At 35.7% G+C, this 20,113-nt stretch overlaps 1 protein-coding gene across 1 annotated transcript in view; it reads left to right on the forward strand.

Annotated features, from left to right (window-relative positions):
• ZNF438 (zinc finger protein 438) overlaps window positions 1-20,113 on the forward strand; it is a 143,303-nt gene that overhangs the window by 60,479 nt on the left and 62,711 nt on the right. The window lies entirely within an intron of this gene.

A 20,113-nucleotide genomic window follows, 5' to 3' on the forward strand; every position in this document is an offset into this window, starting at 1 on the left:
ATGACCTGAGCTGAAGTTGGATACTCATCTGACTGAGCCACCCAAGTGCCCCAATAAGTGTATTCTTTAATTCCAATTTTCTATTTCACCCATCCCCCTCCCAACTCCCCTCTGGAAACCATCAGTTTGTTCTCTACAGCTAAAAGTCTGTTTCTTGGTTTGTCTCTCTTTTTTCCCCTTTCTTTGCTTGCTTTGCTTCTTCAATGTCACATATGAATGAAATTATATGGTATTTGTCTTTCTCTGACTGACTTCACTTAGCATTATACTCTCTAGTTCTATCCATGTTGTTGCAAATGGCAAGATTTCATTATTTTCATGGCTAAATAATATTCCATTGTGTATGTGTGTATATGTATACATATATGTGTATATGTGTGTGTGTGTGTGTGTGTGTGTGTCTGTCTGTCTGTGTGATATGTATATCACTTCTTCTTTATCCACTCATCTATCAGTGGACACTTGGGTTGCTTCCATAACCTGAATCTTGTAAATAATGCTGTAATAAAACATGGGTGTACATATATCCTTTTGAATTAGTAATTTTGTGTTTTTTGGGCAAATACCCAAAAGTGTGATTACTGGATCTTAGGATAATTCTATTTTCTATTTTTTAGAGGAACCTCCATTCAGTTTTCCACAGTGACTGCACCAGTTTACATTCCCACCAACAGTGCACAAGAGTTCCTTTTTTTCCACATCCTCACCAACACTTGTAATTTCCTCTGGTTTTGATTTTAGCCATTCTGACAGGTGTGCGGTAATATTTGTTTGTACTTCTGATTTGCATTTCCCTGATGATGGGTGACATTGATCATCTTTTCATGTGTCTCTTAACCATCTGGATGTCTTCTTTGGAGAAATGTCTGTTCATGTCTTCTGCCCGTTTTTAAGTTGGATTATTTGATTTTTGAAGGTTGAGTTGCTTAAGGTCTTTATATATTTTGGGTACTAACCCTTTAACAGATATGTCATTTGCAAATATCTTCTCCCATTTAGTAGATTGTCTTTTAGTTTTGTTGGTTCTTTCCTTTGCTGTACAGAAGCTTTTTATTTTGATATAGTGTTCATAGTTTATTTTGGCTTTTATTTCCCTTGCCTCAGGAGAAACATCTAGAAAAATGTTGCTACAGCTAATGTTAGAGGAGATAATTTAAGTAAGTAAAAAGGACCCCAATATCACACCACTTGTATTCAATATAGAATAGAATAGAGATCCTACCAGAGATCCTAGCCAGCAGAATAAGATGGGGGAGGGGTCATAAAAGAAAAGGTGTAGGGATGTAAAGGAAGAAATAAACACTGTCATTATTGGCAAATGGTATAATTGCATGTGTAGAAAATTTCCAGAACTCTGTAGCTAAATTCCTAGAATTAACTAGAGAGTTTAGCAAGGTTTTTGGATACAAAGTCAGTATGGGTAAGCTTATTAAATTTCTGTAGACCAGCAACAACAACAACACAGCACAGAGAATATAATTATAAGAACAATTTATTGTGAAATAATTAACATCCTCCATAGCCATGCTCTACTTTTTCAAAACTAAGGAGTTGACATTTTTACAATAATGTTAACTAACTTATGCCTTTATTTGGATTGTCCCAGTTTTTCTACTGATACCCTTTTTCTTCTTCAGTATCAAATCCAGGTAGCTGTATTTATTTAGTCCTACTCCAATTTTCAGCTGTTCCTTGGTCTTTTCTTTCCACAGCCCTGACACTTTTGAAGAGTAATGGTGAGGTCTTTTGTAGAATGGACCTCGTGATTTTATCATCTCATACATCATGACATTATTAGTAATGGCAACCTTGACCAAGGTGGTATCTGCCAGATTTCTCTACGGTAGTTACTATAGTTAAATGTGGTTTTAAAATTACACAATTTACAATATAGAATGCAATATAGAACACAACATAAATGGCATTTGAAAAAAATCTAACAAATAATGTCTATGACCTTTATTGAAAAAACTGTAAACTTCTGTTGAACATTAACTATGATTCAATTAAATGGAGAAAAATGCCTTATTAATGTATTGGGAGACTAAATCTTGCAAAGATGTTAATTATCTTAATGCACTTGGAATCAAATTCCTAACAGATTTGGGAGGCTTTAGCATTACTACTGCTCCTGCAGTTATTATTTTTATTGTTGTTGTTATTTTTGGTGATAACCTAACATTATAATTCTGGACTTACATGAAGAGTAGTAGTCCAACAGACACTTGAAAAGATGCTCAACATCATTCATTATCAGGGAAATGCAGATCAAAAGTACAAAGGTATCACTTCACGCCTGTCAGAATGGCTAAAATCAAAAACACGATAAATAGCCAGTGTAAGGAAATGGAGAAAAAGGAACTCTTCGTGCACTGTTGGTAGGAATCCAAACTGATGCAAACACTGTGGAGAACACTAAGGAAGTTCCTCAAAAAGTTAAAAATAGAACTACCCTAAGGCCCAGTAATTGCACTAGTAGGCATTTACCCAAAGAATACAAAAACACTAATTCTAAGGGGCACGTGCACTTGTATGTTTACAGCAGCATTATTTTTCAAGAGCCATATTATGGAAGCAGCCCATGTGTCCATCAATAGATGAATGTATAAAGAAGTGGGGTGTGTGTGTGTGTGTGTGTGTGTGTGTGTGTGTGTGTATAGTAGTGAAATATTATTCAGCCATAAAAAGGAATGAAATCTTGCCATTTGCAACAACAGGTATGGAGTAGAGAGTATAATGTTAAGAGAAATAAGTCAGAGAAAGACAAATTGTGATTTCACTAATATACAATATTTAAGAAAGAAAACAAATGAAGAAAGGGAAAAAAGAAAGAGAGGAGACAAACCAAGAAATAGGCTCTTAATTATGGAGAACAAACTGATGGTTACCAGAGGGGAGGGAGATGGGGCATGGGGCAAATAGTAATGGGATTAAGGAGTGCACATGTCGTGATGAGCACCAAGTGAAGTATGTATGGAGTTGCTGAATCACTATATTGTCCACCTGAAACTAAAAGAATACTATGTTAACTATAGTGGAATTAAAAACGTAATAAAAAATAAATGAAAAGAAAGAAAAGAAAATGTTATGTGATTATTTTCACAGATGTAAAAAAAAGACATTAGAAGGATTCTCTAGAAAATTGTATTTTAAAAAGTCAGTGAACAGGGGGCACCTGGGTGGCTCAGTCAGTTAAGGGTCCGACTTCGGCTCAGGTCATGATCTCACAGTTTGTGGGTTCAAGCCCCACATCAGGCTCTGTGCTGACTGCCAGCTCACAGCCTGGAGCCTGTTTCAGATTCTGTGTCTCCCTCTCTCTCTGACCCTCCCCTGCTCAGCTGTCTCTTTCTTTCTCTCTCTCTCTCAGAAATAAGTAAAACATTAAAAAAAATTTTTTTAAGTCAATGAACAGAATATTGGTGTAAACATTTTTATAAGAAGATGGTCCAAAAATTACAAAGAGACTCCTGAAGAACAGTGTTTTTCTTCCTTATGTAATGACAATATAAAACTATATTCCTTATGTAATGACCATAGTCAAACCAATGTACGGTATAAGGATATAAAAGTTAGTCATTGGAAAGAATAGAGAATTCAGAAATGGATCCATCTATATATAGAACTCAGGTTTCTGACAGAACTGGTATTGTAGATCAGTGAGGAGAGATGGGCAGATTTTTCAGGAATGGTGCTGAAGCAAGAGATTGCTCAGATGAAAGAGAATAATATTGGATTCTTATCTCACTTTCTATACAATGTGGGAAATGGGTAAATCACAACTTTTAAATTAATTATAAGTAAACTTACTGATAACATTTGAAACAACTCAGGAAAGAAGTTGAAGAAAAAAACAAAACTACCAAAGAAATGGAAACATAATTGGAAGGAGTGCAAGGAAAAAAGAGATAGTACAGTAAAGTAGGGAGGTCATAGAGATTAGAAATGAGAGAAGTGATCCAAGTCAAATATACATTCAAAAGAATGACATAACACCTTTAGTTTTATTTTTTTAGATTATATATATTTGATATATATATATCAAATTGATATATATATCAAATTGATACAGTATTTCTTTTTTTTCTTAAATAGTTTATTGTCAAGTTGGTTTCCATATAACACCCAGTGCTCATCCCAATAAATGCCCTCCCCCCTACCCATCACCCCCTCCTTTCCCTCAGCCCTCAGTTTGTTCTCAGCATTCAAGAGCATTCAAGAGTCTCTCATGGTTTGCCTCCCTCCCTCTCCCCAACCATTTTTCCCCTTCTTCTCCCTCATGGTCCTCCGTTAAGTTCCTACTAATCCACCTATATGTGCAAACATATGGTATCTGTCCTTCTCTGCCTGACTTATTTCGCTCAGCATAACACCCTCAAGTTCCATCCATGTTGCTACACATGGCCAGATTTCATTCTTTCTCATTGCCATGTAGTATTCCATTCTATAAATATACCACATCTTCTTGATCCATTCATCAGTTGATGGACATTTAGGCTCTTTCCATGATTTGGCTATTGTTGAGAGTGCTGCTATGAACATTGGGGTCTGTGTGTTCCTATGGATCAGCACTCCTGTATCCCTTGGGTAAATTCCTAGCAGTGCTATTGCTGGGTCATAGGGGAGTTCTATTGTTAATTTTTTGAGGAACCTCCACACTGTTTTCCAGAGGGGCTGCACCAGTTTACATTTCCACTAACAGTGTAGGAGGGGGCCTCGTTTTTCCACATCCTCGTCAGCATCTGTAGTCTCCTGATTTGTTTATTTTAGCCACTCTGACCGGCATGAGGTGGTATCTCAGTGTGGTTTTGATTTGTATTTCCCTGATGAGGAGGGATGCTGAGCATCATTTCATGTGTCTGTTGGCCATCTGGGTGTCCTCTTTGGAGAAGTGACTATTCATGTCTTTTGCCCATTTCTTGACTGGATTGTTAGTTTTTTGGGTGTGGAGTTTGGTGAGTTCCTTAGAGATTTTGGATACTAGCCCTTTATCTGATATGTCATTTTGAAGACACAATTCTAGAAAAAGAGGAAGCTGAGAAAAAGAGAGGTAAACTGAACCAGGAACACGAAAGGAGAGTTCGAGAGCTCAGTGATACAATCAAACAGAACAGTATACGTATCATAGGAATTCCAGAGAGGAAGAGAGAGGGAAAGGTGGTGAAGGAGTCCTTGAACAAATTATAGCAGAGAACTTCCCCAAACTGGGGAAGGAAAAGGCATTGAAATCCAAAAGGCACAGAGAACTCCCCTCAGACGTAACTTGAATCGATCTTCTGCACAACGTATCATAGTGAAACTGGCAAAATATAAAGACAAAGAGAGAATTCTGAAAGCAGCTAGGGATAAAAGGGCCCTAACATACCTTTAGTTTTAAAATACTCTTGTTTACAATATGCCAGAACTGCATCATTTATCACCTTTTTTCATCCTGCTGAGTTATGTGCCAGAAATCATAGAGTGATCTACAAATTATTGTAATGACCTATCTACTGATAACTCAATTGGTCAATGGTAGGAAGCAAAGAATGGAATCCACCTGACTTGCAGAGGGATTTATTATCACTTTGCCAGTTTGGAGAAGCTTATTTAAAAAGCTTAACTAAAATTTATCAAATGACTCTTAAAACCTATTACTCTTTTACTCAGAGACACCTTGTTCGACCCAAACTAGTTGGAAAGGGTTATTTAGAAACATTATTAATTTTACAAAGTGAGATTTGAGAGAAATTTTTTATCTGAACATACGTCTGAAATGTAGTTTTTATGAAAACCTTGCAGCTATAAATGTAGATCACTCGATCTAAGGAAAATGGTTGTCATTTAATCTAATTGACAAAGCTAGTCTTCAGTTTCAAGTTTATCTTTCAAATCAGACTTCCTTTGCGGGTAAAAGTCCAACTTGACTTTTCAGCTAAAATAAATATGTTAATGTATGTCTCCATGACAACGATCACACAGCTGAATTCTAATTCTAATATAGATAAATAGATAAGGCACAGAGCCTTACTATGCGTTGCCTGGATACAGTATTCTGCTGCCTTCAGTATTTCTTTGCTTTGTGTTTGCTGAAGTCTTCCAAAGTTGAGATGATTCTTTTCCAATAATAAGGGTATGGAAGATGTAAGGTCCTTAATTGAAAATGCCCTCACTACTCCTCGATTCTACTATATATCGGAACTTATACTAGCATAGGCACACATACTCCATTTCCTAATAAGATAAATGTGTTATTTGTATATATACATGATGAGGGAAGAATAAATCCTTATTGTACTTCTTTGATTAAAGGGAGAATTTATATGTTTGCCATCCTGGAGAGTTTCTGTATTCCAGGAAAATGCACTAGATAGGATTAGTGAATAGTATGCATTTCTTTTGTAAAGTGGGAAAAATGACTGTGAAGGAGGGGAAGGGGAAATGAGAAAGAGGCTTCCCTTAGCTGGAGGTACATTTCCAGAACAATCAGTAGTGGAAAAGATGGAAGCTGAAGATCTAGAATTTGATTGTCTTAACACTATCTGTGTGCACACATCTCTTGGAAAGTCTTCATGTAGCCCCAGTGGACTACTACTCAGTGTGTCGACTACTGATACAGAAGACAGGCAGAAATTATATATATAATTGTAGACACAATACCGAAGCTAATGAAGCAAAAATAATGCTTAGAGATTAAGCTTTTCTGAAATAAAAGCCAACTAGAATATGAAGATTGAAAGGGTGTACTGTGACACTGGGCCTTTTTAGTAAACTTGGTTGGACTTCAGAAGTAAAGAAAGATTTTGGGGTAAGCCATGCGAATAGGTCAAGTTAGTTATAAGGCATGAAGTTATGTTCGCTTAAGATTTCATTCAGTGCAAGATTTCATGCAATGGAATATACTTAAAAGATTTTCAAGAAAAGAATAGGTAAGAAAGAACTGATCTATTTCTCAGGCCTTTGGGTTTTCCAAGAAATAAGAAAGAATCATGACTTCAGTAGTTTCATCATTGTTAGAAAGAATCTAAGATAAGATGTTTGAGAAAATCAACCACATAAGTATACTTGTTTTGCTACTAGTTTGATTTCTTAAACATAAGGATGAAGCCATAAGTTTTCATGATACCAGTCTCCAAAAGTTAGTTCATGATAAGGTAGAATCTTAGACATCAACTTTGCTGATACTATACTATAAATGATGTTATCAAAAAATCTTTCTCAGAAATATTTACTTTGCTTATTTCTAGGCAAAATAAATCAAATCTGTAAAAGACCTTGTATGCTTAAGTTAGGCCAAGTCCAAATATGTTTAGGTGGGTGAGGAAATAAAAAAATAAACCACCCCTGTCAGTTTGGAACAAAAACTATATAGTTTGTGAGCTGTGGTAACAAGTATCCTACATTCCTTTTTGAAAAGCCATCTGAAAAAGTACTATATATAGTTTTGTTTGTTTGTTTTTCAGTTGTAAAGAGCTTTAGTGTCTAAACCAAGTCTCCTACTGCCTATATACTCAGCTTTCTATTCATGACTTCTGTGGTTGACACCAACAGATGACAAAAACGGAAGTCTGCAATAAGTTTATCTGCAAGAGAGCTAACAGTGCTCTTTGTTCCTGATACTGCCACCAGGGTATTGGCCATTCAGGCTTTGAATTGGGTTCTTCAGTTTGATTGCCTGGAGGATAGCAACTCATATTCACAGAGCAGGTAGACCTGCCAAGTAGATGATGAAAATTTATTAATTTTACTTCCCTCAGAAGTAAAAAAGATGGTATAGCAACTTCTTGAAAATAAAGTCCTATGAAGGAAATAAAAATCAATCAGAAAAACTTATAGATATCTAGAGGAAAAAAGTAAAAAGAATTGGAGTCATTTTTTAGCCTAAGATCAGCAATTAGAAGAAAGAACTCAAAGGTATTTTGTTTTCTGCCTCATTCATATATGATGAATGATGAAGAATCATTTGATTTGAGTAAGTTATCTTTCCCTAAATGTGCTATGTCTTTAGGTCTTGCTGTGACACCATGAATAAGACTTCTTCAGAAAATACAGAAAGAACTGACCAATGAATTGCTAATAAGTTAGGGCTCTGTCTTTTGCCATTGATTAGGTAGAATTTAGAGTTTATCTCAGTGAGAAAATGTCCATTCTTCAGTAAGGTAAAAAAAGACCAGAAGCAAAAGCAGAGTACAAGCTGGCCAGTGGTATTAATTATGAAGAAAGGAAAGAGGAGGAGGAAGAGTGAACGACATGAAGGGGAAATTGGAAGAAAAACTGGTAGGAAGAAAAGGCCTCAAACTCCATCTGCTCCTAATACTGATGAGGCACAGAAGATCAAATCACAGAAACCAAGTAATAAAGCAAAAGAAAGTCTTCAGGTTGAGGATAAATTTGACTATGACGAGTATATGAAGATACTTAAGGCAAAGCATATGGAGACAAGACTTTAAAAAAGAGAAGCCAAGAAGATGGCACAGAAGAAGGACCCTGAAGTCTCCCTTTCCCACATTTACAACTAGATATCATCCATATCCAAGGCAATAAACTGGAGAGTGATCTGAAGATTGTGCAGCTGTGTGCACAGATAGGCAGAGAAACGGTTCCTTGCAACAGAGACACAGGGGCTACTAATCCCTATAGCATTTGGCTTTAAAAGCCAGAAAACCTGAATTGCAGGAGTTTGCAAAACTACTGGGACTTGGAACCTGGAGCTTCAATAGTCAGTGGACTCAATAGTGGATGAGCTGAGAGGGTGAGTAGTAGCTGGCTCACCACCCTTAAAGAGATAGCAGCCTGCATAGAGAAGCAATATAAAAACAGTTAACACAAAGCCAGGGGCAAACAGGAGACAGATCTGTTTATACTGGTTTCAGAGGACATTGGGGGACATCTTTGAAAATGAGGGAGCTGGCAGCCACCATTTTCCTGCCTGCATAAACAGACATCTATGGGAGGCAGTGCTGCCCAGATACCAGGTACCTAACCTGCCGGCAGTGTGCCACACGCATGAGTTCTCCTGAGGACTCATCCACTCCAAGCCTGCTGCCTGGGCCCTGGGCTCAGAGCAAATTTTGTTTAAGCCTTGTGAGTGCCTTGCCTAGCTCCTGGGTGCACAGCTGCTAGTGTGCCTTGTACCCAACCATTGCACCATGCCCAGCCTCGTGCCCCCAGCTGCCTTGGTGCACAGACCCCAGATGCTATAGCACTTCAGGGGATTCAGCATTGGACTAGTGGCCCAGTGTAAATTTTGCTAACATCACTGCTCCACTCCCAAGTTCCCTGGCACAACACCTCAGAGCTGGCCTGCCTGGGTCCTACTAATACCACAGAGAGCAAACATAGCTATAACTGATAGAGAATCAGTGCAAATGAGTGCAGTGAAAGGAAAAGTGACTCAGACACAACAGCAAGGTGTAACACACAGGATATTCTCCTAAAATGCTGGATTCTGGTGAACAGGGAACACTACACTGCAAGGCAATCCAGGACCTCTTCTTCATAAAGTCACTACTTTCAAGAGTAGAAGACATAGCTGACTTTCTTAGCACATAGAAACAGACAGAGAAGCAGACAAAATGAAGAGACAGAGAAAATAACCCAAATGAAAGAACAGGACAAGGCCATGACCAGAGATCTAAGCAAAACAGATGTAAGTAACATGTCTGACATAATTTAAAACAGTGCTCACAAGGATAGCCACTGGACTTGAGAAAAGAGTGGAAGCCTTAACACAGAGATGAGGAATAACATAGAGACAATAAACAAAAATGAGACATATGCTTAATGGAATGAACAGCAGGATGGAAGAAGCAGAGGAATTAATTAGTGACCTAGAAGACAGGGTAATGGAGAGTAATCCAGATGAACAAAAGAGAGAAAAAAGAATTATGTAGAATGAGAATGGACTTAGGGAACTTAGTGACTCCATCAAACATAATAACATTTGTATTATAAAGTCCCAGAAGAAGAAGATAGACAAAAGGAGGCAGAAAATTTACTTGAAGAAATAATAACTGAAAATTTCCCTAATTTTGGGAAAGAAACAGATATCCAGATCCAGGAGGCACAGAGAATGCCATCAAAATCAACAAAAGCAGACCCATATCAATACATAGTGTCATTAAATTGGCAAAATACAATGATACATAAAAAAAATTAAATATTAGCAAGACAAAAGAAGTCAGTAACTGGCAAGGGAAAAAGCATAAGGCTAGCAGGAGAATTTTCAACAGAAACTTGGCAAGCTAGAAGGGAATGACATGATGTATTCAAAGTGCTGAATGGGGGAAATCTGCAGCCAAGAATATTCTATCCAGAAAGGCTATCATTCAGAATAGAAGGAAAGGTGAAAAGTTTCCCAGACAAACAAAAACTAAAGGGGTTTGTGACCCTTAAACTAGCCCTGCAAGAAATATTAAAGTGGACTCTAAGTGGAAAGGAAAGGCCAAAAGTGACAGTATAAAGGTGGGAAACACAAAAGCAGTAAAAGTGAATATTTCTGTAAAAATCAGTCAAGGAACTCACACAGAAAAAAGGATAGAAAATATAATAACATATACTAAAACATTGGGAAGGGAGGAGAAAAGAACAGATTCAAACCTAAACAATCATTAACTTAATATAGACTGGGATGTGCAGAAGAGGTTATGTACGAACCTGATTGTAATCATATATCAAAAGCCACTAATAAATATGCAAAGAATAAAAAAAAGAAATCCAAATATATCACTAAAAATCAGCAAAACATGAGAGACCTGAAAATATCAGAGAAAATCTTCAGAAAAAAACATATAACAAGTAATAAAATGGCAATAAATACATACCTATCAGTAATTTGAATAGAAATGAACTAAACACTCCAATCAAAAGACATAGGGTGACAGAATGAATTATAAAAAAATTCTCATCTCTATGTTGCTTACACCTAAAGACACTTGCAGATTGGAAATGATTGGTTCAAGAAACATCTGTCATTCAAATGGTTGTTAAGTGAAAGCTGGAGTAGCAATACTTATATGAGACAACATAGATTTTAAAAGAAAAACTATAACAAGAGAGAAAGACACTATATATTAAGAAAGGACAATCCAACAAGAAGATATAACAATTGTAGATATATATGCACCCAACATAGAAGCACACAAGTAAATAAAAAACTTAATCACAAACATAAGTGAATGAATTAATAATGCAATAAGAGTAGGGGATTTTCACACCCCACTTACATCAATGGACAGATCATCAAAACAGAAAATCAACAAGGGAACAATGGCTCTGAATAACACACTGAAACAGATGGATTTAACAGATATATTCAGAACATTCCACCCTAAAACCAGACACATTCTTGCACGTGCACATAGAACATTCTAGAGAATAGATCACATGTTAGCCCACAAAACAAGCCTAAACAAATTCAAGAAGATTGAAGTCATACTATGTACCTTTTCTGACCACAGTTCTATGAAACTAGAAGTCAACCACAAGAAAAAGATCTGGAAAGACCACAAATACATAGAGTTTAAATAACATGCTACTAATCAGTGGATCAACCAGGAGATAAAAGAAGGCATTAAAAAGTATTTGGAAATAAATGAAAATGAACATATAATGGTCTCAAACCTTTAGGATGCAGCAAAAGCACTTCAAGAGAAAAGTTTATACCAATACAGTCCTACCTCAAGCAGCAAGAAAAATCTCAATCTAATCTTACACCTGTAAGAGGTAGAAAGAGAATAAACAAAACCTAAAGCCAGCAGAAGGAAGGAAATAATAAACATTAGAGCAGAAATAACTGGTATTAAAAGCTAAGAAACAAAAACAAAAACCAGTAGAATGGATCAATGAAATGAGCTGGTTCTTTAAAAAAAAAATCAATAAAATCGATAAACCTCTAGCTACTCTTACCAAGGACTAAAGAGAAAGGACTCAAATAAATAAAAACACAAATGAGAGAGCAGAAATGACCAATACCATAGAAATACAAATAATTATAAGAGAATATTATGAAAAACTATATGCCAAAATTGGACAACCTAGAAGAAATGGATAAATTTCTAGAAACATATGTAAACTACTAAAACTGAACCAGAAAGAAATTGAAAATTTGAACATACCAATAATCACCAAAGAAATTGGATCAGTAATCAAAAAACTCCCAACAAACAAAAGTCCAGGACAAGATGGCTTCATAGGTGAATTGTACTAAACATTTAAAGAAGAGTTAATACCTAATTCTTTACAAACTATTCCAAAAAAAAATAGAAAAGGAAGGAAAACTTCCATATTCATTCTATGAGGCTAGCATTATTCTGATACCAAAACTGGATAAAGAGAAAGGATCTGCAAAAGAGATCTACAGGCCAGTATCCCTGATGAACATGATGCAAAAACCCCCAGTATAAAATACTAACAAACTGAATCCAAAAATACATGTAAAAGAAACTATTTACCACAATCAAATGGGGTTTATTTCTGGGTTGTAAGGATGGATCCATATTCACAAATCAATGTGATAATACCATATCAATAAGAATAAGGATAAAAACCATGTGATCATTTCAATAGATGTAGAAAGAAAAAGCATTTGACAAAGTACAATATCCATTCATGATAAAAACCTTCAACAAAGTAGGTTTAGAGGGGAAATATTTCAGCATTATAAAGGCCATGTATAAAAAACCCATAGCTAACTAACATCCTCAGTAGGGAAAAACTGAGAGCTTTTCCCCTAAGATCAAGAATAAGATAAGGATGACCACTTTCACCACTTTTATTCAACATAGTACTGGAAGTCCTATGTAAGTACTGGAAGTCACAGCAAGCAGAGCAACAAGAAATAACAAGCATCCAAATTGGTAAGGGAAAGTGAAACTTTTACTATTTGCAGGTGACGTGCTAATAAATATATAGAAAAGACTCCACCAGGAAGCTGCTAGAACTGAAACACAAATTCAGTAAAATTTCAGAATACAAAATCAGCTACAGAAATTTGTTGCAATTCTAGACACCAATCATGAAGCAGCAGAAAGAGAAATTATGAAAATCCTATTTACAGTTGCACCCCAAATAATAAGATACTTAGGAATAAATCTAACCAAACCAAATAAATCTACTTTGAAAACTACAAAACACTGATGAAGGAAATTGAAGATGACACAAAGAAATAGACATTCCATGCTCATGAATTGGAAGAACAAATGTTAAATGTTTATACGATCCTGAATACCTATGGCATTCTTGAAAAAGAAAAGAAAAGAAAAGCTGGAGGTATCATAATTCCAGACTTTAAGTGATATTAACAAGCTGTAGTAATCAAAACAGTATGATACCGGCACAAAAATAAACACATAGATCAAGATAACAGAATAGAAAACTTAGAAATAAATCCACAGCTATATGGTAATTAATCTTCAACAAAGCAGGAAAAAATATCCAGTAGGAAAAAGGACAGTCCCGGGGCGCCTGGGTGGCTTGGTCGGTTAAGCGTCCGACTTTCGCTTAGGTCATGATCTCGCGGTTCGTGGGTTCGAGCCCCGCGTCGGGCTCTGTGCTGACAGCCAGCTCAGAGCCTGGAGCCTGTTTCAGTCTGTGACTCCCTCTCTCTCTGACCCTCCCCTGCTCACTCTGTCTCTCTCTCTCTCCTAGAAATAAATAAAAAAAAAAAAAACAAAAAAAAACAAAAACAAAAAAAAAGGAAAAAGGACAGTCCCTTTAACAAATGGTGTCAGGAAAACTGGACCACTTTCTTATACCACACACAAAAATAAATACAAAATGGATTGAAGATGTAAATGTGAGACCTAAAACCATAAAAATTCTGGAAGAGAACATAAGCAGTAACTTCTTTGATGTTGGCTGAAACAGATTTTTCCAGATATGTCTCTTGAGACAGAGGAAACAAAAGCAAAAATAAACTATTGGGACACACCAAAATAAAAAGCTTCCACATAGTGAAGAAAACAGTCAACAAAAGTAAAAGACAACCTACAGAATGGGAGAAGATACTTGCATATGACATATCAAATGAAGGTTTAGTATCTAAACCATAATAACTGATGTAGCTCAACACCCCAAAACCAAATAATGCAATAAAAAATAGGCAGAAGACATGAACTGACAGTTCTCCAAAGCAGACATCTAGATTTGCAACAAATACATGAAAAGATACTCATCATCACTCATCATAGGGAAATACAAGTCAAAACTACAATAACATATCTTCTCATGCCTGTTAGAATGGCTGAAATCAACAACACAAGAAGCAACAGGTGTTGGCAAGGACACGTAAAAAAGTAACCCTTGTGCACTGTTGATGGGAATGCAGACTGGGGGCAGCCACTCTTGCACATAGTATGGAGGTTCCTCAAAAAGTTAAAAATAGAACTACCTGGGGTGCCTGGGTGGCTCAGTTGGTTAAGCTCTGACTTCAGCTCAGGTCATGATCTCACGTTTCGTGGGTTCAAGCCCCACGTCGGGCTCTGTGCTGACAGCTAGCTCAGGGCCTGGAGCCTGCTTCGGATTCTGTGTGTCTCTCTCTCAGAAATAAATAAAAACATTAAAAAAAAATAGAACTACCCTATGATGCAGTAATTGCACTAGTACGTATTTACCCCAAAATACAAAAGCACTAATTCTGAAAGGTACATGCACCTGTATGTTTATAACAGCATTATTTACAAGAGCCAAATTATGGAAGTAGCCCATGTGTCCATTGATGGATGAATGGATAAAGAAGATGTGATGTATATATACAATGGAGTATTATTCAGCCATAAAAAGGAATGAAATCTTGTCATTTGTAACAACAGGTATGGAGCTAGAGAGTATAATGCTAGGTGAAAAAAGTCAGAGAAAGGTAAATACCATATGACTCACTCATATTTGGAATTTTAGAAACAAAACAAATCAATAAAGAAAAAATGAGAAACCAAGAAAAGACTTTTATTTTAAATTTTTATTTTAGAGAGTGTGAGCATGGGAGAGGGGCATAGGATTTTAGAGAGAGAGAGTGTGAGCGTGGGAGAGGGAGAGGGGAGAGAGAGAGAAAGAGAGAGAGAGAGAAAATGAATGAATGTTGAGCAGGTTCCACACTGAGCATGGAGCCTGATGGAGTTCAATCCCAGGACCCTGGATTCATGACCTAAGCCAGAACCAAGAGTCAGCTGCTCAACCAACTAAGCCACCCAAGCAACCTAAATAGACTCTTAATTATAGAGAAAAAACTGATGATTATGAGAAGGTAGGTGGGTGGGGAGATGGGTTAAAAGCTCCTGGGGATTAAAGAGTACAGTTGTCATGATGAGCACTGAGTGTTGTATGGAATTGTTGACTCACGATATGATATATCCGAAACTAATAAAACATTATGTTAACTGACTGAATATAAAATAAAAACTTAAAAATAAAAAGAAAGCTAAGAGGGATGCATAAGGAGGGATACCTCCTTAGGGTGTGCTAAGGAGGAGGAATTTGATCTATTCACTCTCAGATCCTGATAAATACAAATGCCTAAAGAACCAGATAGTGATAGTGATCAGATAGTGATCAGATAGAAGATATGGAAGATGAAATTACTGATAACAGAAGAAGCAGAGAATGGGGAAAAGGAATAATTGTGAAGTGGAAGAAGTGAAATAAACAAGTTGCAATAGAAAGAAGGCCAAGTGGGAAACCTAAGAGCCTTTGGATACAGGCCTGTCTTCGGCAGAGGACAAAAAACTGTTATATCTTCTCAAAACTCAAAGCTAAATACCTCTTGCTTTACTCTTCCTGAAACCCTTTGTCATGATTATATGGGCCAGAAGTCAAAAAAAAAAAAAAAAAAGAGTTGGCGTTGGAATAGTTAGGTAACAAAGAGTCTATGCTTAAAAGATCTAGACTCTAGACAACCCTAGACAGAGGTGATTATATATCTAATCCCCTTCTTGACCTATGACAGAATATATTCAAAGTGAGAGTGGATTAAAGAAATTTTCTCACCTCCTTTCCAGCATGTATGCCTTTGGACTCTATCTACTTCTCTATTTTACTGCCAAGTTGTAGAATTCTTGTCACATTTTTAGACATTCTTATCTTAATATAAAGAATGTACTGCACACTATTAAACAGAATTGCTCAGAATTTTGATGTATTTAATATTTCCAAATATAGTGAAGCAGCCCTAATAGAGTATTTTTGAATTGAGATTATTAATAATAATCCCATTTTTCATTTTTAATGAAAGTACACAATAAGAATACATTAGACAAATGGCCTGCAACATCTGAACATTGGAAAAAATAAAGCATTACAAAAAAATTAAGGAAGACTTGAATAAGTGAAGGGAGATAACATGTTCATGGAATGAAATTCTCATTTAGAGGACAGTTCTCCCCAAATTAATCTATAGATTGAACATAATACCTACCATATTCACACAGGGTTTTTAAATAAAATTGTCAAGGTGATTCTAAAAGTTATATGGAAATGTAAAAAATTGATAATATCCAAAACAATCATAAAAGCATAGCTGGGAGGCTTTGACTTCATAACATAATACTACACTACACTACGATAACCAAAACAGTGTGGAACTGCTGTTTTGTGGTATGGATCAACAAACAGATAAATGCAGCTGAACAGAGAGGCCAGAATAGACCCACAGTTATTTGGCCGTTTGATTTCAAAGACTTAACGCAACCCAAATGGGAAAGGAAGATTTTTCAGTAAATAGTGCTGGAACAACTGTATATCCATATGGGAATGAAAAGAAAAACTCAATTCCTACCTCGAACCATGCACAGAAATTGATTTGAGATGGGTTATATTACTAAATATAAAGGGTACAGCCATAGATTTTTAGAAAAAAAAATCAGACACTACCTTATGACTTTGGTAGTCATGTAATACTACTCAATCAATAAAATGAAACAAAGTACTAATATCTACAACAACATGGATGAATCTTATACTAACTGAAGTCTCGTACAAAAGAATATATATAGTCAGTACTACTCCACTTTTATGAAGTTCTAGAATAAACAAATTTTATGAGGGAAAGAATAGATTAGTTGTGTCTAGGGAATGGGGGAGGAATTGACTGGGAAGGATTGTGAAGGAACTTTCTTTGACATAATGGTAATGGTTTGGATTACAAGGCATATGCATTTGTAAAAACTTATGGAACAGTACACTTAAGATTGGTGCATTTTATTTTGTGTAAATTTTACATCAAAAGAAAGAAAAAGAGAGCTTTAAAAACATCACAAGGAGAGGGGCACCTGGGTGGCTCAGTCTCTTAAGCAACCGACTTGATTTCGGCTCAAGTCATGATCTCACAGTTCCTGAGATAGAGCCCCTTGTTGGGCTCTGTACTGACAGCACAGAGCCTGTGAGATTCTCTCTTTCCTTTCTCTCTGCCCCTCCCTCTTGCACTCGCTCTCTCTCTCACTCTCTCTCTCTCTTAAACTCTCTCTTAAAGTAAACACTAAAATAAAATCATCGCAAGAAGATACTATTTTATATCCACCAGATAGGCAAAAGTGTAGGAAACGGAGTAGAGCATCCTGACCTCTTTCATCTTTGCCAGTGGTAGTGTTAATTGGGTCAACCATATAAAGCAGCTTGTCATTATTTAATAACTTGAGCATATACCAACCAGACAGTTCCACTATCAGGCATAGAAACCCTCGTGAATGTACACAGAGAAACATGTATTACAATATTCCTAGAAAATTGCAAAGAACTCAGATATCCATCAACAGGAAAAGGTATAAATTGTCCTGTATTCAAATATATCATCATCGATAAATCACATGAACATAAGAATACTCACAATCTGATTCCAGCCAATATAATTTCACCAAAATCTTGAAAAATTATGTAAAATGTTGATGAGGGATGCATTTCTTATAAAGGAAAGCAGAGACAACAAATTCAGTATATAGCATAGCAAGGAGGATTAGACTAGGAATGAAAAAAGCCATAAAGGCAACTTCAGAGCTACTAGTAATGTTTTATTCCCTAAAGTGACCAGTGGGAAGATTGCTTATTTTATTGTTTTTCTTTATAACTTAACACATGTTAACATATTATTTGGTATCTATTGAATATTTAATAATTTCATGACAAAATGTACATTTTAAAATTAAATAATCTAAGAATTCTTCATTAGCAACAATATTATATGCAGAATTTGAGAAGTTAGTGATTTATTCAGATGTTTATCAAACACAGCATAATAGGGGTGTGGCATTAGTTAAGTCCTTATTTGGAGGCTACCATTTTGATAGCTGTATCTTAAAAATGAATTTAAAAACCACTGAAATCTAAAATGGTTACAATCTTATACAGGAGCAGCTTTGACCTCACTCCCCTAATCCTACTCCAGGGGATTTCTGAGGACATCCTTTTATGAATTGTAATGTCAGTTGAATTCATCATTGAGCAGTCATAAATATACCTTAGAATCAGGTCATGGAGTATATCTCCCATAATTTATTTTCTTGAAACTTAACTATGATAAAAATTCTCAGGATGCTATGGCTAACACATAGATCTTACTGTTCTTTTGTTGAATCTTAACCATTTTTGAGGTATTTATAGATTTTTAATTTTAACACTTCCTGCAAAATCTGTGGATATTTCTTATTAAATCAACTCGCCAGAAAGTAAAGGTTGAGCTCTGTAGCTCTAATGTGGTCCAGAATTTGTAGCTTAAAATTAAAAGGGCTTACCCCAACCCTTTATTCTTTATAAGTATTCAAACATTCCTTTGGATGCCAAATAATAAATTCATAGTGCTACATATCCAGCAAGATGACTGGTTGCCTATATGAAGTACTTAAATATACCCAATTGCAATTCCAAAGCCTTATTGCTTCATTTATCACAGGAAGTGCCAGAGTTCTGAAATATTTTGTAAGAAAGCTACTCTACTTGCATGAATTCTCATAGGAATAACCAAGAATATTATGCCAATTCAATCCTAAGTATTGAAGTTAGGGTTCTAAATGACGTTTAATGGTATGATTTATTATCTTTCTTAAACTTTATAAGGCACAAAACAAGATCCTATGCTTTCATATTGCTTTTTATTTTTAAAGCATCTGAGTGATGATAAAAATCTCAGCTTAAGCACTGTCAGATGATTTATGATATTTCATTTATTTTTCAAAGGATTGGGGTGTCACCAGTAAGCCTATTAGAATTGTAGGTTTAAAGTTCTTCAATTTTAAAAAAGACCAGCTGCATAAACAACTGTGTTAGCTTTGTAATTTAATTCTATGTGATTTTTTTTTTAATACTTCAAAGTACCAAAAGGAGGCAGTTCTTCTTAGGTCATAAATACTTGTTTATGTCATTATGATTTCAAACTTGCAAGTAGATTTTAAGATCTACTTTTTATAATATTAATATGCTTTTATTGCATTCTTTACAACCTCAAGACATTTCTCCCTTTGTCTACCCAAATCTGCCTTTCTTCATGGGCTGACACCACCTGAAGTGGAATGTAGATAAACTGGAGGACAATTGCTTTTAAAAAATTGGAATTCTGTAGTCATGGATAGACTATCTAATAACTGTCTTTGAGAATGTGCATCTCAAAGCTATTTTTATTAAACTTTTAATTTTGTAAATTCACATGTAGTTATAATAAATAATAGGTACCCCCATGTAATCTTCACACGTTTTCCCCAAAATGGTAACCTCTAGAATACCATCCAGATGATACATTTCAAATACATGATACAGTTCCAGTCTTATTCAGATTTCCCTAGTTTTACTTGAACTCATTTGCATTATGTATACATTTAGTTTCTGTGAACTTGTTGTAACATGCGTAGCTTCTTGTATTGACCACAGTCAGGATAGTCAAGATAGAGAACAGTTCCATTACAAGGATTCTTTATGTTGCCCTTTTATAACCAGTCCCCTACCTTATTTTCCCATCCCTAACCCCTGGCAACCACTAATTTGTTCTCTATTTCTACATTTTTTTTCCATTTCAATGTTATATAAATGAAATCTTAGAATAAATAATCTTTTGGGATTGACTTTTCATTGAGCATAATTCCCTTGATATTCATCCAAGCTATTGCATGTATCAGTAGCTTGTTCCTTTTTATTGTTGAGTGGTATTTCATCAAAATCTACT

This window comes from Hyaena hyaena, unplaced genomic scaffold (genome assembly GCF_003009895.1).
Source record: "Hyaena hyaena isolate Hyena2069 unplaced genomic scaffold, ASM300989v1 scaffold_314, whole genome shotgun sequence".
Taxonomy (NCBI): domain Eukaryota; kingdom Metazoa; phylum Chordata; class Mammalia; order Carnivora; family Hyaenidae; genus Hyaena; species Hyaena hyaena.